This window comes from Acomys minous (assembly GCF_964271855.1).
Source record: "Acomys minous genome assembly, chromosome: 14".
NCBI classification, from domain to species: Eukaryota; Metazoa; Chordata; class Mammalia; order Rodentia; family Muridae; genus Acomys; species Acomys minous.
In genome coordinates this window covers 37,658,505-37,681,122 of record NC_140496.1, presented here as the reverse complement: position 1 = coordinate 37,681,122, position 22,618 = coordinate 37,658,505, and the positions used below count along the sequence as shown (strand labels likewise).

The window sequence follows — 22,618 nt, the reverse complement described above, 5'->3', positions numbered from 1 at the left end:
CAAATGTATATATGCATTTTATGCAAGCCTATTTGCATATATAGGTACAAAATATGTGCTCCTCTATGCATGTTCACATGTATTTATATATAAGTGTGTTGTTCAGTTGTTCACATAAAAAAAAATGGGAGATACTGGGCCTGGAGAGATGGATCACAGGTTAAGGGTACTGGCTGCTCTTGCTGAGGGCCCAGAGTTCAATTCCTAGCAACCACATGGCAACTCACAATTGACTTTAAGTCCAGTTCCAGGGGATCCAATAACTTTTTTTTGGCTTCTTAGGGCACTGCATGCACATGGAGAACAAGCAGGTAAGACACTCATATACATAATATAAAAATATAGTTATATTTTAAAAAGAAAGAAAGAGAGGGAGGGAGGGAGGGAGGGAGAGAGAGAGAGAGAGAGAGAGAGAGAGAGAGAGAGGCGATCTTCGAAAAAATGGTGCAGTGGAGGAGCACACCTTTAATTGCATGACTTGGGAGGCAGAAGTAAGTGGATCTCTGTGAGTTTCAGGACAGCCAAGGCTACACAGAGAAACCCTGTCTCAACAGAAGAAAAAAAAGTGCCAAATGTTCACACTTATCTGTACCATGCTTCCAGATACAGCCGTCTTTGTCTGTGCATCTGAAATGGTCCATATTAACTATGTTTTAAGATTTCGAAGCAGAACGCTAACAGACATGTTCTTACAGACGCACAGACTCTGAGCAGCCAGGATTATCCAGTGGGTGCTCTCGCCCAGCTCACCAGCTCATTGGAGACTGGAGCTGAGATCATTTTATTTTTTTAAGTTTATCACAGTCATGTTACCTCCTGCAATTAAAAAAAATAAATAAACATTAACTTCAAGATCAACCATACATCTTTGAAAACTATTTTCCCTGTGCTTAAGTTTAGCTCTCCTTGAGTTCTCAGTCTTTTGATGGGGGAAGGGGGTACAGGTGGGGTGGGGGCAGGGGCTGAGTTTGCCAGGAGGATTGTCACAAGAGAATGGTGAGCGAAAGCGAGGTCTGTCTCCCCTGGTGAAGAGGACCATCTTTAACAGTCTTTTTCCTTGGATTCATAAATGGATTTCTGCCTCATCTTGCAGTAAATCTGAGAGTAAAAGAATTCATAGGGCCTCCTAATGCACTTAATACAGCGTGACTGATGAAATGTGGCAGGCACAACACAATATCTAGTTTTCTGAAAACCACACTGAAATGAACCATCCTGGCCAGAAAGTTAAAACAATACACAGACTGGAACAACCAGCAAAGTTATTTTTCCTTGATTTCTTTCGTCTGCTCGGGCCCTTTGTGATTTGGATTACAAAGCGCTATCTGTGTATTTTCTGATGGCGGGTGACAGCTACTGTTTATTCCCAGAAACTCAAATTAATGGTTTTGTTAAATCGACTTTCAGCACTGCACACATAAGTCATCCCCTGGGGATCTGTCTAAAGGTTCAAGCCAGAATCGTGTGCTTCAAAAGGAGTGTTCTTAAGCAAACAGCCAGAAAATTGGTTACCTGAATCCTGAAAGTCAATTGAGGCGCCGCCTGCAAGGACATGGGAGGGTCAGAAGAAATAAGTATAAAGTACAGCGTGACTTCATTGGCCCTTCCCTGCTATAACGATCACGTCAGTAAAATGGATGGCAACTAACACCATGGGGAGAGGCTGGGACTCAGGAGACCCCGATTTCCTGCTTGGTTCGTCAGTCTCTCTCAGCCAAACTTGTCCCATCTCTACCACAGGATTCCACAGGGGACCATGCAATGCAATGATAAAGCCTGGGGTGTAGCTCAATGGTGGGGCGCTGACCTCGAATGTATGAAGTCAAAAGTCTGAGTCTTGGCAGCACATGCAAAATTACAAATTTGAAAATACTTTGTCGATGCAAAACATCATAAATGTGGGAGGTTGTAGTACCTTTTAGATACTTAGCTGACTTTTCAAAGTTTGAAGTTCATAAAGACAAGCAAGAGAGGGAGCCACCTCTGATTTCTTACCCTGTGGCAGCATCCTGTGACATGAATGTTGGTGATTTGTCAAATGAGAAACAAGAGAAAAAAACATGTATATGGCCATGTGAAATGGAGGGGCTAGGTATCCAACATGACTAGCACTCTGTCTCCCATCTTAAGCCCAAGGGACAGCCAAGGAGGGAGCAGCCATGTCTCACCATTTGGGTCACATTTTTTCTCAAATTTTGCAGATATTGAGTGGAATTTGTGAGGTTATTTTTTAATGTTTTCTTTTCTTCTTTCCTTCTCTCCTTCCTTTTTTTCTTTCTTTCCTTCTTTTCTTTTTCCTTTCATTTTTATGAGTCAGCTGGAAGAGTGCTGCCATTTTCTTCATTTCCTTTGATACCGACAGAAATGAAACAGAAATGAAATGATTAACCAACTGCGGGAACAGTCTGCTCATTTTGGAAAGATTCTGAAGATAACATCATAATGGATGTTATAGGAGTTAGCTAATGGCAAATGTCTTCTCTAAGTTGAAAAGATGTGGATATTTGTGGGGGACAGGTGGGGTGCTACAAATTACCCAACTAGTCACCTCTCTAAAATACCTTCAATCAATATCATCTACGCAGGGATCCCAGGAAGGAAGACATGTGGTTTATATTAAATCCATAGCCTACTATAAGAAAAGCTAAGGTTGACAAGAATTTGATCTCAACTCAAAACAACAACAAACAACAACAACAACAACAACAAGTCCTTCTGACAGTGAAGTGGCAACAAGAGAGTCAGGTTAGCAGTCACTTGGTGGACAGACACAGACATTTAACTCCCAATTTGCTTATTTTCTGAAAAGTGTGGATGACACCACCCACCGTACCTGCTTTCTGGGAACAAGGCTGTAGATAGGCATGAGCTTTCAAATGTGTGAAGCTCCATGGAAGCACACATGCTCTTAGTTGCATTACCTTACAGGTCAAGGGGTTGTTGGTTGGTTGGTTCCCAGCCTAGGCTGCTCATCAGATTAAGATGGCTTCAGATGTTTATTATGATTAAAAACGAGATGTCATGCAACTGATATGAATATGGAGAGATTTAAGGGATGGGAAATAGGAGAGAGACAGAGACAGAGACAGAGAGAAAGAGAGAGAGGGAGAGAGTTCTTAGAGAAAGTACAAGAGAGAAATGAAGGAGAGAGAGAGAGAGAGAGAGAGAGAGAGAGAGAGAGAGAGAGAGAGAGAGAGAGAGAGAGAGAGAGGTGGCAAGTTGGCCCTTTTATAGTCTGGCACATACCTGGTGGCAGCAGGTGATGATGTCAGAGGTTGCTAGGCAGCCTAGAGGCAGGCCATTTATATGCCAACAATGTTTAGCAATTCCCACATAGGACATGAACCATGAGTTTGGATTGAGAATACTCCAGGACATTCATGAAGCACACCAACGGACACATTCCAAGGTCATTTCTAGAGATGGTCAGATCACATTAGATCATCAGGGCTCTGTCCTGATCAATAACTTGCTTCCTCGTTACATTTATAATACAGTGCATTAATGGGAAATGGTGAAAAGTAGGAAGAAGAACCTAGTTGGAAGACGGACATAGGTTGTGGCCTTGGGTCTCTTCCTGTACCCTTGGCTCTTCCTGAATACCTACTTATTTCTGTTTCCAGGGTATCATGAAAGGTCTCTCTCTTACCTCCTGTCCCCACTGCTATCATGTTCTGCTCAAGCTCAGGAGGTCAAGTGACCATGAGCTAGACCCTGTTGGGGTTTGGTCTGGTTGTTGCCCAAATGAGTAAGGAGACTCATATACCCCCAAAATGTTTGTAACCTTGCCAAAAAACTTACTCCTGTTTGACCAATAAAAAGCCAGCACACCCAGGCAGGGCAAATGGGATAGGCGTGGCTAAGGTTCCCAGGCTTGTGGGACAGAGAGATTCTTGGGAAAGGAAGCAGTCAGAGACCAGAAGAGGATCTGGGGAAGGAGAAGAGGGAGGAAGAGGAGACAGAAGGAGGTGCCCAATGGGTTAGGTGGAGTAAGAAGCACATGGCCGGCATGGATGGAGGATTTGGCCTATATGAACAACATTAGCAGGTGTTTGGGGTTATGGATAAGAGGTAACTCAATAGAAATTATTAGAAGCAGATGGCATGGGATTTTGGCAGGGAGATATGAGAGGTAGTTTAGGGGCTTAATATCTTCCCTGCCCCAGGTGAGCCAAGGCTATTTAAAAATATAACAGGTACCTGTGTTTTTATTGATTGATAGCAGGTTGGAAAATACCTCTGTAATAATTATAGGGATAATAATAAACATTTATTATGCCATGCTTCTAAATTAACCACAACAAAACTCTCTGAAAACATGAGCATAAATAAACCTTTCTTCACTTAAGGTACCCTGTCACTGTGTGCTCACAGCAGAGGGAATGCTCACACATATGTGAAGGCAACACTCTGTGTGCAGCTCCCTAGAACCCCCTACTTCATGACCACAGTCCTTGGAAAGGCCCATGGATCCTCTTTAGGGGGTCTCTATTTTCTCAGAGGTTACATCATTCATTTGTGTTTATGTATATGAATGTATATAGTCATATACAGTCAAACATATATACACACATACATATATACATACATACATAGACACATACACACACACACACAGTCACTATGTATATCTGAGTACTTTCACCTAAAGAATGGCATGCATTTTTACCATCACCACTGGTCCATGGCCCAGCCTTTTCCTATTAGCTAGAGGCATCATCACCTCCATTCAGTAGTTATCTATCCCCTACATCATCTGCATTTTATTGTAGTTCTTCCCATTTCAAAAAGAATAACTAAAAAATAAAAATAAAACTTAGATGGTGTATGTCAGGATTCTGCCCTAGTCTGCCTACCTGTGACGTCAATCCCTACCTGCCACAGGGCGTGGCCCTGCCCAGTGTGTAAAAGGGCAGACCCACCTCGTGCCTCCCTCTTACCTCCTTTCTCTCTCCTATCTCTCTCACCTCTCTCCCTCCTCCTCTCTCTTCCTCTCTTCCTCTGTCTCTGCTCTGTCTCTGCTCTGTCTCTGCTCTGTCTCTCTGTCTCTTTGTCTTTGTCTCTGTCTCTCTGTCTCTTTGTCTCTGTCTATCTCTGTCTCTGTCTCTGTCTGTCTGTCTGTCTGTCTGTCTCTCTCTCTCTCTCTCTCTCTCTCTCTCTCTCTCTCTCTCTCTCATACCCCTCTCCCCTTTTCTTCTCTCCCCATGCTCATACAATAAAACTTCTCCATCTAATATCGGTTGCCTGGCATCTTATTTTCTTATTTGTAATCATTAAAGTGTATTGCCTTAATACATCTATTTTTGTAAAAAGCTGTCATTTTTTCATGTACTTTCATCTTGTTTAACTTTCATTCTCTGGCAGGAGGTAAAACATCAAAATCTCCATGAATGTTGGAGACTGTCTTTGCCAACCAAACCCAACGATGAGTTAACGTGTTTTTATTGTTATTGTTTTTTTAATATCCCAAGCCCTTTTTTTTCATGGATAAGTTGTCATTACGGTGCTCAGTATAAAAAAAAGGATGCTAGATATTAGAAAGCCAACGTTTAACATTATGATTTTGATTCAAGATGGCCAACAGGCAGTCTTTGCTTGTTGCATGCCTGCATTGATGGCTTCTTAATGCCACTCTGACCAGAGCACACCTCTGAGTGATGGCAACAGGCCCTTTGCCACAGCTAGTACCGCTTTGCTAACTTTTAGCAGAGGATTCTAGCCCTTTCTCAAATCCCAAACCAGCTTTGCCTAATAAACAGGTACCACATTTGCTTCATGGAGTCTCAGTTCAACTTTATTGAAGTCCATAGTCTCAAAATGTCCCCAAAATATCCTGGTTTCATTGCAACGTCGGGTTCTAACTGCTGTGTTTACTGTGAGGTCACAGCTTCCTTCTATTTCTTCACCACTTGAGAATACTATATTTTTGTTAACCAAGGCTGACCACCTTGGAAACAGCTGGGCCCATGCAGCAAAGATGTAACAACAAGAGTGCCGCGGTCCACCGCTTCCTGCTCTTGATCACAGAAGTCAAAACAGACTTTTCCATGGCTTCCTAAGGAAAAGGGGCTAGGGAAAATGCTACTACCAGCTGGCTTTTGTTTCGCTTTAAAAGATCTCCTGTAAAGCCTTTAGCTTTCCCTGAGCACTCTGTAAATCCCCAAATTCTCCAAGCCAGTGCAGTGCACTTTCACTAACTTCCAATGCTTTTGTGCATTCTGGATTGTTCATAACACCTTTGCTTCTCTTCCTAAAAGTAAAGTTTTTTTTTTAAAAGAAATCTTTCACAAAACACTACCTATCACCAGTTTCTGACCAATTACTCTTAAAAAGCAGGGGGGGGGGGGTGTCCGTTAACAGTGGGCCACATTGAAACTTCCTTCAGTCACCTTTCCTTAGAGCCTCGAAGCCATTTTTTTTTTACACATGTGGCAATCAATGAAAGGGAGTGAATATAAAATGTGTTTAATCATTTATTTCTTAAATTCCACTGTGTGTGTCAGTGTTTGGCATGCTAATACCTTGGTTTGTTGTGAAAACAGACATACCTGGCTTGAATTCAGAGCCCGGAGAGCAAATGGATGGATGGTTATTTCCCTCTGTTTTGATGTATTTATTTTCTTTACATGCAAATATATTTCTATGCACATATGTATATGTGTAAACACACACACACAAATAGTCAATCGTGAGGCAGTTCCATCTTGAGCCCCCTTTTCTTTCCACTTTAAACGAGATTTGCTTAACATCTTCAGTTTAAATATTAGAGCTTTACCATGAGAACACAGAGAACAAGAGAGTTTAAAAAACAAAACAAAAAAAACAACAACAACAAAAAAAAACAGTTGCTTCCTTCACACATTCGCCTCCAAAGCTCTTATCTAGAGCTGACCCCATTGGCTGAAACCGGCTTCTCTCGAGCATTGTTACTTGATTCGGTGTGTCACCTGCCTCTTGTTTGTCTGTAGATTAGCACAGAAATGTCATTGCAAACTGCGTGAATAGGGCAGCGCCTCAGCACCTGCCACTTTTAAAACTCTTTAGACGACCCCCTTGTTTATTTTGTAGGCACCCCGGTGGCGGTGGGGGGCGGGGCACCGCAATAGCAGTAGCTGCATTGAGATAAACAATACTGGCGATGATTAAGGAGCGCTTTTCACATGAAAATTTCACTTCAGAAAAATGTTTTGCAGACGTACGGAAGAACACTGTATCACCAAGAACCACTCAAAATACTTTGGTGGACCAAAACACCTTTATATTTCTTCTGGCAAGCCGCCAAGTTCACTGCCAGCTTGAAAAGAATTCTATAGCCGGAGGCTAGAGCCGAAACTGCAATGATTTAAAAGAGAATTGGCTACAGCGGGGACCATAATGCCCTCTATCGTTAAAATGCAACTGGCATCTTAGCCTCCCTGCAGCTCTTTGAAAATGTGCTTACTCGTCAACTATTTACAAGGAAAAATGCAGAGACAATTGAAATCACAGGAAATAAAAATTATTGTAAAGGGCTGAGAAGTATTTGGCAAATGATTTATCAGGAGTGCTTATAAAATAATAGCATGTTCTCGACTGCTAAACGATTAAGAAATCCTTGCAGAAATTCTGCTGGTTATGAAACTCACCCAGAACACACAAAAAACCGTTTTCACGATGCCCTACACTAATTAATGCGGACTGTAAACACGAAAAAATGTTCACTTAACATTAAGGCGTGGATGTGAATGAGTAGGACCCCCCCCCCCGTATGACTGATTTCTCTTAGCATTTGACAGAAACAAAAACCGGGAATTACTTATGTTTTCTGGGTGTTTTGGGCAGAATGATGCTTTGGTCTGGCAAGCTAAGGGGGAAAAAAAATCAAACAGTCCAAGGGTCCACACAAAAGAGAATCTCCCGAATGTTTGCACAAAAACCAAGGGAACATCTGTCCAGTGGTTTCAGTTTATAGCGAGCAGAGGTATACCCACAGACCGAGCCTTTCGGCGCATACACAGCAGCCTTCCATTCCTTTCTTATATGGAAGATTCTCCTTTCAGTGCGGACAAACTCCTCCCCATTTAAATGTGCTCTCACGAAATGTCAGCGGGGACGCCAAGAACAATTTGCTACAAAGCTCAACGTGGGAACTGTGGAGAGGAAGTACTCAATTTTGCTCACCAACTCCTTATCACATGCCAAAATTTAAGTAAATCATGCTGGTACCTGGCCTTAAAGGTTCGATGCAAGGAGCAGAGAAAAATAGCTGACTAAATATGTAATACTGGCCTAAGTGTAAAAAAAAAAAAAAAAAAAAAAAAAAAGCGGGTCATGGTGTGAGGATCGGACATTACCAGGGGGCCTGTGATAGAAGTCATAAAGTCACATAGGCCCAGGCCCATGGCTCCATGGCAGAAGTCACTTAGCCACCTGCTGTGCCAGCCAATCCCAGCTGGAATAGCAGAACATCTCCCACAACCCCACCAGCCAATCCTGGTTAAGAGTCACAGATAGAACTCCCCTAGAAGCCTTTAAAAGAGCCTGCGAGCTTCAACTCAGGATGGTGGCCGCCATTTAGTATGGATGGTGTTGACCCCTGTACGCAGGCTGTTTGGCTCTTTGCTTTTACATACTATTTGGGTCTGGGGTCTTCCTGCAGTGATTTCCGGACCCTTACAATGGATGGGATCTAGTACAGTAGGAACAACATAGGAACACTTTCTTACAACTGTACAAGCAGACAAAAGTTGTGGAGTTTGGGACTTTGATACTTAGAACCCAAACCCTACATTTCTATTCCCAGTAGTCACCCAACTTTATCTTTAAAAAAAAAAAAAAGGCCTCGGTCACAGCTGGCACTATTAGAGACTTCTTTCCACAACTGTATATTTTATTATGGCATTTCCGCATGTGTAGATAATCCTATCATATTTACCACCCTTGCCACTTCCTGCCTCCCTCCTACCCTTGGTAATCCCCCTTCAATCCAACTTGCTCTTCTGTTTTCATGACTTTTGGGGAGATGAGGGTTGAGCTAATGAGTTCCATTAGGGTTTATAGAAGTCTCAGTAAGAGGTTATTTACAAGAGTGTGGACACCTTGCCAGGGGCTACAACACTGAAGAAAATATCTGTGCCTCGCCCGTCAACCGTTAACTACGCGTCAACCCTCAAAGGAAGGGTGAGACCCCCGTCAGCCCCTCCCCTTTCTGTAACAGGATGCACACCAGTCTGATCTTGTGCATGTACTAACAGCAGCTGTGAGTTTAAAGGGGCAGCAGCCATGCCAGCGTTCCACACCTCTCTCCTGCCTCATCCTCTGCCTCTCACAGTCTTCTGCCCTTTCTTCCATCATATTTCCTAAGCCTTGGAGGGGCTGACATAGATTCCCTGTTTATGGATAGATGCTTGGAGTTACTTATTGTCTGTACCTTGGCACCGAGTTTCAACAGTCACTGCTGGTTACTGCAACAGCAACAACAACAACAACAACAACAACAACAACAACAACAACAAGAAGCTTCTCTGGCCAAGGCTGACAGAGACACTATTCTTTGGTTATGTTGGAAGTTATTTAGGGCAGGCACATCAAGTTAATTTAGCAAAATGACAGTAGCTTCACCATTAAGGCCTATGACTTCCCTAGCCATGAGCTTTTGACCAGGATTACAGTACCGGATGTGAGTTCCCTCCTGTGAAGTGGCTATCAAATACAATCTGAAAGTATATACCATACCACTATTGCTATACCACTACATACAACACATATACTATATAATATACCACTGTTTTACCAGTGGGTTCACATGGCCTGGCTAATTGATATTGTCAATTATTCCCCAATAGCATGTATAGCACCTTCTGGCACTCTGAGGGAAAGTGAGCAGAGAGAAAACTTTTAACTAATTTCAACTCGACTTCTCTGTGTCTTGCATTTAAGATATATAGTGTCTCCTGCAATGAGCTCTTACCATATAGTGCGACCACCAGCAGCAGCAATTGCCTGTCTTGTTTGGAAGGGTCTCGGGGCTTCCCTAACCAATAACTCATAATGAAGTTGCCTGTGGCTACCCTAGGATTTTAACTTATTGATAACAACATAGAGATTCTAAAAGGAGCTTTCTTCACCCACACTCTTTAAAAAAAATTTTTTTTTTAATTAGCTCATCATGTATCAGATTTTTCTCGTGGCCTTTTTCTCACGTTGTTAGTTTAGGTGGACGACCTTTTTCTGCTCTCTCTCCAGTTAAACTTTCCTTTCCCCAGCTGCCACCTTCCACTGTCACATCACATGCACTGTCCTAGCATCTCCAACTTAAAGGATCACGGATTTGCTGTCTCATGGTGTGTGACACAGTATACACTTTTGTCCAAACGGCTTTCCTTGCAAATGTTCATTGCAATTCAAGTCCCCTGGTTTCTTCTACACCATCAATACTGGACCCTCATGGGGACTTGTCTCAGTTCTCCTGTTGTTGCCCTGTGTTGTAGAGACCCCGCAGCTCTAGTTCTGCTGGACCAGCCCCTTCACGTAGATGTGCAGGAACAGGGAGATGAGTGGGATTGGATGGAGTGCATGATGGGAAATTCACAAAGAAGCAATAAAAAGTTTTTAAAAGATGTGAAGAGAAAAAAGAGTCAATAAAATTATAAAAGTTGAGGGGGGGGGGAAGAATCACAGACCCTTCTGCTGTTTCCTGAGTGCTATGTGTACTTGCTTCCACATAAATGTACTTATGTAATCAGAGACTATCTGATGCTCATCTTTTGGAGCCTCAGTTATCTCATTTTCCTGCAAATTTCATAATTTTATTCTTCATGGCCAAATAAACTTTTATTGTGTAGCCTGGTGTGGTGGTACTCTGGAGACAGAGGCAGGCAGATCTATGTAATTTGAGGCCATCTTTGCTCCATATTGAGTTCCAGACCAGACGTGGCCACATGGTGAGATCCAGTCTCAAAATGGAAAAAACAAACTCCGATGTGTGTGTGTGTACCACATTGCCGCTATCCATTCACCAGCTAATGGTCAACTAGGCTGGTTCCATATTCTTGAAATTGTGAATTAAATAGCAATAAACACAAATGTGTAAGTACATGCCCGGTAGGATATAGAATCATTTAGGTATATTGACCAAGAATGGTGCAGCTGGGTCATATAGAAGTTCTGTCTTAGGTTGTTGTTGTTGTTGTTGTTGTTGTTGTTGTTGTTGTTGTTCATTTTATTTTTAGAAAACTTCACACTGAATTCCCAGGTGACTGGCCTAGTTTACACCCTGGCCATCAGTAAGTCGGGCTTCTTCTTTTCCTACATTCATGTCAGTATTTGTGTTCTTGATGATAGCCATTCTTACTCCAGCGGTGTGTATTATCAGTTCGGTTTCAATTTGCATTTCTCTGATGGCTAAGGATGCCGAACACTTAAAAATATTTATTGGCCATTTGGATTTTTCTTGTGAGAACTTTCTGATCAGCTCCTTTGAGGATTCGTTTTGTTTTGTTTTGGCATGGGTTTTTGTTTGTTTGTTTGTTTGTTTGTTTGTTGCTTTGGGTTTTTCTATTTTGTTTTGTTTTTGTCCTGTTTTTGTCTTCTTGATGTTTTGTTTCTTAAATTCTTTGTACATTATAGATGCTAATCATCTGCCAGATAGATGCGTAGCTTTCAAAGATTCTTCGCCCATTCTGTAGGCTTTCGATTCACACATTCGCAGGTCCCTTTAGAATACAGAAGCTTTTAACCTCATGGGGATTCTATAATTTTATTCTTCATTTTCACTTGTTGGCTTCCCTGAGCGGAGTCCTACCCAGAAAACTTATCTTCCAGCACTTTCAGATCCTACAGTGAGGTCTTCAGTGCCTCTGGAGTTGGTTTTGTGCAAGGTAAGCGATGAGAATGTGGCTGCACTGCCCAGTAGTTGATATCCAGTTTTCATAGTGCAATTTTTTGAAGAGCCTGTCTTTTTTCCCAATGTGTACTTTTCATGTTCTTGTCACGAATACAGTTGTCTATATCTGTGTGGGCTTTTAGCTGAGTCCTCCACGCTATTTCGTTGACCTATGTGTAATCCACATGCCTGATTTGGGGCCAATACCATGACGTTTCTTATTACTGAGGTTCTGCAGCATAGCTTTGGATCAAGTATGGTGACATTTCAAGCAGTGTATTTTGCTCAGGACACTTTGCTTATCCTCGGTCTTCTGTCCTCCTATATGAATGTTCAGGTTGGTTTTCTATTTCAATGGAGGATGGCGTTAGAATTTCGATGGGGATTGTCTTGCATCAGTAGAATACTTTTGGTGAGATGAGGGTTTTGGAACAATTAATTCTTTCCATCCAGCAGCATGGGAGCCACCCAGATTTTTAATTCCAGGCACATTTACTGTTTCATTCTCTCCTGGTGGCTTCAGTTCCCATCAGTGTGGTGAACCTTCTATGCTAGACCTAGTCCCAGAGTTTTGTGCACATATGCCGGACATCTTTCTCAATTACTTAGTGAGTGCCTAGTCCTGACAACATGTCTTAGACTGAACCTAGTAGCTTACCCAGAAGTTTGCCAACCTTTGGACAGCATTCCTGAATTGCCGTTCATGTTTCCTCATGGGCAGTCAGTTTCCTGTTGACTCTTAGTCCTTAATGCATTTCACATATATATCTTTTGCCTCTGTGATTTGAATAGGTATAGCTCCCCTAAGCTCATACATTTGAATGCTTGGCCCATGGCAGAGTGGTGCTATTAGGAGGTATGGCCTTGCTAGAGTAGGTATGACTTTGTCGGAGAAAGTATGTCATTGTTGGGGGGGGGCAAGCTTTGAGGTCTCCTATACCCAAGCTACAGCCACTGTGACACACAGTCTCCTTCTGCTGCCTTTGGATTAAGATGTAGAACTCTCAGCTCCTTCTCTGGCACCATGTCTGCCTACACACTGCCATTCTTCCTCCCATAAAGATAATATACTAAACCTCTGAAAGTATAAGCAAGCCCCTATTGAATGTTTATATATATATATATATGAGTTACCATGATCATGGTGTCTCTTTACAGCAATAGAAATCCTAACAAAGATGGTCTCCATCTCCACTCATAACTTGGCTCTGGGTACATTGCCACAATAGTCTCTTGATTTGCTTCCCACTTGCTATATTGTCTATGAATAGATATACCTACAGCTAAATACACCTTCTAAATTCAGAACTGGCTCTCTGCCCGATTGAAAGCTCACAAAAGCTGCCTGTTGACCACATGGAAAAGTCCAACCTCCTTCTTGAGTCTCAAATAGAGCCATGGTGATCTGGGTCCTAAATATCTCTCTGAGGTTCGTCTGTCTCAGAACCCAGGTGCTATTCCACTCACCAAGCCCCTCTCCAGCGAGGCCTTCGGTTCTTTGCATTTGGCATTCCTTCTCCCCTTTCCAGCTCTTCCTACTCACTTGCATGAGTCATTTTTTCCTGTGTTTACCAAGACCTTTGCAGGGGCCCCCACTTTGTTTCCATAACCCACATCCTGGACTGTATTTCCTACTACATTGTTAGAACCTTCAAGTCAGGAACTGTCCTAACATGTGTCTCTAGTCTCCAAAAAGAGTTCTGAGCACACAGTAGGGGAGAGGCCTGATTTTAGAGAGTGCAAAACCATTTTTAATCAATGCTCCATTCATGCAAATTATGTTAAGAAAATTATAATTTTCAATAGAAACAAATGAGCAAGTTCATACCTATATATAAGAATATATTGCCGGGCATGGTGGCGCACGCATTTGATCCCAGCACTCGAGAGCCAGAGGCAGGTGGATCGCTGTGAGTTCGAGGACAACCTGGTCTACAAAGTGAGTCCAGGACTTCCAAGGCTACACAGAGAAACCCTGTCTCATATTTTAAAAAAAGAATATATTACAAGAACTGTATTGTCAGGCAATGTCATCATGGTATGAATTTCATAGTCCTAGACCAAGTAGGATAGCTACAGTATTACTACATACTATCACTTATAATGGACCCATTAGCATATATGAGCTTGTCACCTTCCAAAATGCCCTTATATGGTATATGACTATATATACAGACACATTTTGTATGTGTATAGGTATAAATGTTACTTATTAGAAACTTCAGGATGAGTGATAACTCTAAAAAAGAAAATGTTAATATTGAGAACAAGAGAGCGTACTAGGAACACAGAAGAAATCATTAATTCTGACATCTGGCAGCAGTAGTCAAACAGCCTTAAAATCATAATTCCACATCTTAGCACTTAAAATCCCACCACTGGACGTCGATGCTAATCAGCATAACAATACCATGAAGACAGACTAAAGTATAGAGAAGAGAGTTTCATTTTTATTCCCTTGTGATCCTGGAGATGTAAGGTCAAAACAGCCTAGTAAAGGCCTACCTGCATCTGTTTCCTATCAGGGTGAAGCGATCACATATACAGCTCAGTGTGGTGTCCTTTTCAGGCCTTATAAAGCCACCAGGGTTCAAACATGGGTCTCCACCCTAGTGACTTAGTCTAATCTAATCACTTCCCCAAATTCTATCTCTAAACACTATAGTCCGATTAGGGTTCCATCCTCTTAATACCATTAGCACAAGACTATGGAGATTAAAGCCCTGTATGAGTTACAGGCCACAAATGATGGTCACACCACCGCAGGAATCCCGGGGGCTCCAGTTCAAACACAAAGAGAACACATGCAAACCTTGCCTGCTCTATAATCATATCCAGACCTGTTGCTATGAAAGCTGCAGTCATTTTCAGATATGAGGAGTCACAGAAGTGGATAAATAAAAATTAGGGATCGATGGAAGGTGGCCGCTTTGTTTTAACTTCGCTGAAGTCTAACTGAAACACGCTAAGCCATGTGCATTCGAAGCGTGCCATTTGTTCAGTTCTGAAATCCGTACCTGCCTGTGAAGCCCGCTCCGCAGTCAAGCAACATTTTCATCCCCCTCCAAAATTTCTACACGCCTCTTTATAATTCAGCCCTCCCTCCATCCCATCCCCTAGCAACCATTGATCTGATTTGATTTCTGTGTCACTTTCTAGAACCTTATATAAATGGAATCTTGCAGTGCCCACTCTGTTTTGTTTTTTTTCCCCCTAAGGTTTCTCTCTGCAGTGATTTTGAGATTTCCCCCCATGTTGTGTTCCTCAAGAAACTGACTCCATCATGGGCTAATTACCATCCTCCAACCTGTTTCTTCTGCTGTCATGTAACCATTTCATAAAGAAAACGCATCTGAACCATCAGCGAAAGGACATCTTCTGAAGTAAGAAAGAAAAACCAGACAATCTTTTGCTAACAAAGAATGGGGTCCTTAGGTAAAATTATGTAAGCCCCATTACCCAAAGCCAGTTTTCCTGGCCATGATGGGGGAGGGAGGGGGAATGGGGGGGTAGCACTGCCCCTCACAAAGCCCTCTACTCCTCATTCAAGAAGGGAGAAAAGCAGAGCCCTCTTGAGACCTGTTTCCATAGTAACCAGCTAGCAATTGACAATGTGGCAGCAGTTGGGCCTCCCGAAGGGGAGGAAAAAAAAATCTTCAACAGAGACCAGACCACAGAGTGGTCCAAGAGGGGACAGCTCACACCCACCCTTGGTGGAGGCACCAGGAATCACTAGGCTGGTCCTTTGTTAGAATGGATTTCCAGAAAAAAAATGGATGGAGAAGGGAAGAAGGACCTTTCAGAACCAGGCTGGTCCACAAATGGGCAACTAAGACTGCAGTAGCATCACAGGAAGAGGATGAGTCTGGGACAAACCACACGCCCTGCCCTCCTTCTCTCTTTAAGCAGTCTCATTCAAAGCTCTGAAGCTTAGTGTCCTCCTAGACAAAACAAACAAACACAAACAAAGAATTAAGCCACATAAAGACCCCTGCATCACACAGTTCCACTGGGTGCCCTTAAGGTCTCACCTGGAGTTTGCCTGAAAAGATTCTGGAGACTTTGCCTAAGTTGTTCATGATGTACCCCAAGTTGAAAGAAGAGGGCTTTGCGTGTGACCTTTTAGGCCTGGGGAAAAGTAAGGCCTTAGAAAGCCAGGGTGAGGGGCTTAAATCTGGGAACCCCCATTCCTCTCCAAACTATCACCCAGAAGCCATCCCCACCCCATCCCACCAGTACCTGCAGCGTTATGAAGAGCAAGAGGGTGGGAGGGTGGGGGCATGCATTTCAACACTGCTTCTATTCTCTCCCAAGACAGTCCACCCAGCCTGCAGTTAACAGGCTTTTACTCAGTGACAGCCTGACCACAAAGCACATCCAAACCCCAGCTCTGCCGTTGGACAACCAGATCTTCTTGGATGGATTAGCAATCTTAAACCTCATCTGCCAGATGGTAATTTATGTTCTAGGGTTACGGTCCAGAGGGAGTGTGAAACCCTACACAAAGTGTTTAACAAATCCAGTAGTGCTCAGTAAATACCAGTTACATTGTAACACTTCTGGTGTCTCCTGGGCTAATCCTGGACAATTTTCCTTTAGAACCACTCTGTTGCTTACAGTCCAACCCTAAACACCTCTGACACTGAGCCTGATTCTCTCTGTGTAGATTGGGAACCTGCTTAATGTTAAGCATTACTGGCCAGGACAAGGCTCCTATGGGAAGCCCACCAGCATCATTCTCAGCAGATTTAACACTCTGATTTGTTAGAAATATGTGTTTGGTCTTGGATCTGCTGCTTGACAGGATTGCCCCAATTCCTGCCATTTCCGAGCCCTGAGAGCAATCAAGGTAAAGGCATCATCTTTCACCAATCGTTATAACACCCGCCCGCCCCCCCCCCCCGCCCCCGTTCCCATGCACCTGAGTTGTTAATGAGATGACATTTGGAAAGTCCCTAAAGAAGGGGTGCTGGTTGCCAAGAGTGATGAGCATGTGACTAGAGGGCTGGGACTTCCAGTTTTGCTTTGCTGACCTAGAAAAGAGAAGAGAGACAGAGGTTGAGTGAATCACCCGTAGCCAATGACAGTCCATTATGTCTGAACAGTGGCATCTCAAGGAAGACGTGTCACTTGACAACAGTTCAGAGGACTTCAGGGTTTTTTGAACACATAGGGTTACTGTTCCGGGGTTTTGAGGGCAAAAGCCTGGAATCCAGCAGTTGCAGAGGCTAGGCTCAGCCACCTGTCCTCACACACCCCCGGGGACGGCTATTGCACAGAAAAGCAGAAAGATGAAATTAATTCATCCATGGCAACACTGGGAATAATAATAACGAAGTGGTCTGGTGACCCCTGGGTCCATTTCTGGGTGCTAACACAGCTTTAGATGCAAACAGGGCCAAAATTGGGCAAGGAAATAAAAGTGCCAAATTAAGCACTGTTGGCGAAGATTTGGCCCCACCCACCATCTCTCAGAAGAAGTCTTATTGCTTGGAGGAGGGCTATGGCGGTCTTCCAGGATTGCTTCATTAGCATGCTGAAACCTCGCTCTAATAGATGATTGCCCTCATGGGAAAGGTGTAACTCAGTCCTAATGGGGAGAAGAGGAGATAGAGACTGGCTGGGTAGTTTAGGGATAAGGACTTCGATTCTTGCCTGAGCTAGATTTGCCCTCAGTTGGGTCTTGGCTGGAGATTAGACTCCCCAGAGGGATTCTTGCCTCTCATCTCTCTTCTTACATACGCCTAAGTGTGTCTGGCTGCCTGGAAGCTATACACACAGCATGACTGAAATGGATAGGTGCCTGACTACCTCACGGGTGGGCGCACTGGACTGGCCAGCTCACCCCACTATACCCAGTTTCTACCTATCAAAAGCCTCTAGAGCATCACCTTGATGGTGCCAAATCTTCTGGCACCCCACTTCCACCTCCAGCCTAGACAGAAGCTCCGCTCTCTTCCCCTTCTTAAGCTCCTTTCTAAACTCACCAAGTTCTCAAGACAAAGGGCCCAGAAGCCACCACCTTAGAGAGTAGTCCTTGTGACTGATGATTTATTTAGTTCTTTTGAAATGGGAACACCTCTGTCATTATCAAGTATTCCCTTCCACTGTGTGGTCTTGCTCTTCCAGGATTCCAAAGTGACTACACATTTAGGACAATAACTTATCCCTTTGCCTTCAGCCTTGGAGCTAGGTTAGGCAACGTGCCAAACAGTGTGAACCAATATAAAGGAGAAAGATGCAAAGTGAAGGCAGAGATGCCGGACTCTTGAGCTACATTTCAATGGTGTGCCCAAGTGAGGAGTCAATGCTGCGTAACCAAAGCAACTCCTAAGGTCCTGGTCCAGCACTGATAGAGTATCAGGCCCACGAAGAACTTGGGTGCTCAGCATCCTCCCTACGTTATGCCCCGCCTCCCTCTTCTGTCCCGATGCATCTGAATTGAACCCTTTAAAAACAGGTCAGTAATTTAGTCAGGAAAAATTCCCTGAGCTCTGTAAGCTGCTCTGCTAAGTAATCTATCCCACGAAGGAGCCACAGGACCCTCCACTTGGTTGTCCAGAAGCACAGTGGACAGCTTGAATTTAGTTGGCATCAGAAGTGTCAATGAGACCGGATAGCGGGGCTTAGAGTAAAGCCCATAAGGTCTTGAACTTTGACAACATTTTTTTTAAAACCAAGCTGGCAAAGGCAAAGCTGGAACACCCCACTCTAGCCCATTAGCTATTCTGGATCAGTGGTTCCCAACCTGTGAGTCACGACCCTTGTATGGGTCAAACAACCTTTTCACAGGCGTTGCCTTAGACCCTCGGACAACATAGATATTTACATTACAATTCCTATCAGTGCTAAATTTAGTCATGAAGTAGCAACAAAAGTAATTTTATAGTCGGGGGGCGGGGCGGGTCATCATGACACAGGGAGCTGTAGGAAGGTGACATCATTAGGAAAGTTGAGACCCACTGCTCTAGCGTATCTGGAATTGACAAGATGAAAAAACAAATCTTGGGCTAAGATGAAAATGCGTGAGATGTACGACGTACGATGCATGAAGTTGTCTGTCGATCTCCATATCACTGCGCATGTGCGGAAAAAAAAGCCTGTGTTCTTGCTATGAGATGTAAAGCTCTGTGTAGGCCACTGGGCTGCTAAACATTCTTGTTGATGTATCTGTCTTGTTTTCCTCCCTTGAAAGTTTATTCTATCTCCTCTGCAGCGGTGTGTGCTCAGTTCCTCACTCCAGGATGCAAAATCTAGGAATGTCCTCCAAGCCATGCAATCAACTGCTCTCAGGAATGGTCTTCTGGGCTTAAGCCCTTACCCTGTGGGGGCTGACATTTGCTTTGTCACAGTTTACCTGGTGACCCACTAAAGAAGGCCCATTATGGAACCTTTTTGATGAACTTCCAAACTCAATTCTCAAGGTGCAGACAAACCTGTATTGGGGGGGGGGGGGTTATTCCTAATGAAGCTAAACTACTCCCTCCAGGTTAGGAACTTAACACCCCCACATGTACCTGACTCTCACCTCGAGAAGCTATATACATGGCTGTTGTACCATCAAGCCGATAGACTGTGGGAGACCTCTTAGCCCTGTCCCTATGGGGCTGCTCAATAAGGCAGCTGGGGACCACATTTCACTTGGACCGCCTTCATCATTTGGTCTTTTAGTGTTTCACCCAGCCTGTCAGTTCGATCAGCAGCTAGTGCCCTTGATGCCCTACGCAAGCCTACTTCTATGCCAAGATGTGATAGAAATGCTCCCTTGATTCGTTACTCTTCCCTTGTCCCTTTACAAGCTCTTCACCTCCTCCATAACCCAAATCCTACCCAAATGGTTAACATGTTGGCCTATCTTTGCCCTTTCTGTCTGACAGGAATGCAAACAGGCTCTTCTGGAAAGAGAATGCAAGACAATGACACAGAGACCGGTTGACTTTACCAGCATTCCTGTTTTGAAGAGTGTTTTGGGTTGAAGGGGGTGTGAACATGAAGGGAGAGGGAGGTGGTTGTAAGACAAAGGGAAGAATTTAGTGGTCTTGACCTCAGGAAGAAAAACAGAAGAAAAATGAAAGGGAAGGGAAAAGAAGGGGAAATGGGGAGAGAGGCATGAGGAAAGAGAAGGGAACAGAGTAAAGCTTTGGTTTCTGGGTCTTTCTTTGGACACCACCATTTCCTTTATGATGTTCCTGAATTTGTCAGCTGCTTGCTTGGGTGCACGTGGATTTTTAGTGGAAACTGGAGAATGTGAACTTCACGCTGTGTTGATATAGATCGTGATGAGCTGCTGGTAGCATGGCTGAATGAGGAGGACAATAGTACAGACCTGGGATGGGATAACAATCGAATGTAATATGAATAAATTAATAAATTATATTTTAAAAAGCAAATAGTACAGAACTTCATGAGGAGAGTTCAATCCTAAAATCTCCCCCCAGTTAAAGAGATGGTTCTAGAATCCCCCAAAGGAATATAATTAGATGTTGACTAAAGTCAGCTAAATCTCTAATTTTGCTCTTGTTTTTTTCTCATTTTCACTTTGCTAACTTCTTAAGGGTGTCATGTGACTCCTGAATCATGCCCTAGATCACAAGTTAGAGCAACAGTATCCAGTGGTAGATGAATTTCCTGGGTTTTTTTTTTAAATCAATAACCAGTTTGTAATGTCTTTGATAGAAACTCAATGACTAACACAAGGTTTTACTTTATCAAGAACTGGAGCTATTTGTCAACAGCTGCCCAAGAATGTAACTGATTCAAAATTCAATTGTCAAAACATTCACTGGATGCTCACTGCATGCAAAATAGCAAGCCAGGTGCCAGCAACTTTAAGAGCAACAGATGCATCCTTCTCTGTGGAAGCCTAGGCGTATAACATGGCCATGGGACCCAAGCAATCCGGAACACATTGTAGAGCAAATGTACAAAGCCAGCAGGACGGAACTGTAATAGGATTAGAGGAACTGTTTTATTCCAGAGACCCAAATAAGTAAACTGTTGAAGAGTGAGTCTGGAAATGTCCCCCAAAGGCTCATGGGTTGAAGAGCGTGTCTTCAATCCATAATATTATCGAGAAGTTATTAGGTCATGAAGATGCTGACCTCATCAATAACTCAGTGGGCTTTTAGGAAGGACACTACTTAGGGGAAGGAGGTCATCCGGGAGTTTGTCATGGAAACACATATCTCATCCCTGGACCTTTCCTGTCTTGCTTCCATGAGGTAAGCAGCCTTCCTCCTTTACCCTGTTCTTTCACCATATTTAGTCCTTGGCACAGCCCCAAATCAGTAGAACCAGCCAACCAGTGGGCTGAAGTCTCTGAGGTTATGAACCAAAATCAATCCTTAAGTTCTTTTCCCAGGGATTTTTGTCATAACAACAGTAATGACACTTATACAATGGGCCACCAGAGTAATGGCAACCAGGAATAAACCTAACCTCTTTGTTGGATAGTCCAAACATCTTCCTCCTAGGATGAGCCTGTTCTATAAGGAGGGGCAAGAGGAAGGGCTCCCGAAGGTGTCACTAAGTGCTTAGGCTCAGAGTCACACCCGGAAGAGCCATTGCCAGAAAGTTTACTGTTATTCTCCAAAAGGCTTTCAAGGAAAACCAAAATAATGTTCTTAGTCAAGAGTTAGAAATTCTTAGTGGCCTAGAAGAAACACCAGGAATTGTTTAAGAAAGGAGTAATTGGTGGTTTTCTCCAATCAAAACCACATCCTTCCTTCACCTGCCAGAGAGAAGAACCAAGTATCCATATAGACATACAATGTGCATCCAACAACAGAAAAGGACTTTACAAACACGGAAGAAGAAATATGGTCCAAAGCATCACTTCAGAGCCAAACTCTATTCTTGGTCTCGCTTTCGAAAGCAGCAGCTAGCGTGCTGCTGAGACCATTTCCACAGGGAGAGGAGCCCGAAGATTCTGAAAAACAGGTGCAAAGAAACAGCCAAGACCAGAGACAGCGATAAGTGAAGTGATTAACTGACGGGCCAGGGCTGGGTTTAGAATCATCTCAGCTTCTCTCGGTTCCGTGATAACAGAACTTTCCGCCAAATGAAAGGTGAAGGAGCAGACCAGCTGTCACAGATCTCAGCGAAGGCGCACAGACAAACGACACAGATGCCGTTTTCAGGTGAGGGCCTTGAGGGAATTGAGCTAGTGGAGGAGCTAGTGGAGGCGGCCCTCGGACCCCATGGGAATCCCTCTCATTTCCGGAAGGCTTGAACAAGAAAGATTCCGCGGGCTCCTGGAACTGTGCCGACAGACATTTACCAATAAAACAGGGAAATCTAAGATTCAGGCCTGTGAAAACATGCCGAGAAATGGAAAGATGGTTGGTGGTAGGGATGGCCATAGAAATGAAAAGAAAAAGGGAAAGAACCAAAACTACAGCCACAATTCTCTTCCCCTATGGGAAGATTGAACCTGAGAAAGCTGATGAGTCAGCTGGCTCAGGGTCCCGCACCTAATTAGCAGCAAGCATCTCTCTATAGCTGCACGTAATGGCGCACCCCTGACACAGTACATATTACTCTATTTGAATATAATTTCCATTAAGACAACACTTTGTCTATTTGCCTATTGCTTTAGCCCCAGCATCCAGAACAGTGCCTGGCATAAAATGGGCAGACAATAAATGTGTTAAGTGCCACAAGTGGTTTCACCCATTGGCTCTTATTCTAGTTCCGGTGAGCTAACATCACCCTTTCCTTCCCACATAGAAGGCCTTGAGGCAAATATTTCCCATG

At 43.5% G+C, this 22,618-nt stretch overlaps 2 long non-coding RNA genes across 2 annotated transcripts; one reads left to right on the top strand and one right to left on the bottom strand.

The window, feature by feature from the left end:
- Positions 1-432: 432 nt before the first annotated feature.
- LOC311582278 lies at positions 433-3,045 on the bottom strand. The gene is made up of 4 exons (XR_014774065.1): positions 2,834-3,045; positions 2,169-2,347; positions 1,513-1,542; positions 433-816 (listed from the first exon to the last, which is right to left on the bottom strand). It is a non-coding gene; the product is annotated as an uncharacterized lncRNA (long non-coding RNA).
- Positions 3,046-16,183: 13,138 nt separating this feature from the next.
- On the top strand, positions 16,184-20,206 carry LOC311582963. Its single transcript, XR_014774334.1, has 4 exons — positions 16,184-16,316; positions 16,530-16,712; positions 19,080-19,287; positions 19,741-20,206. It is a non-coding gene; the product is annotated as an uncharacterized lncRNA (long non-coding RNA).
- Positions 20,207-22,618: the final 2,412 nt, after the last annotated feature.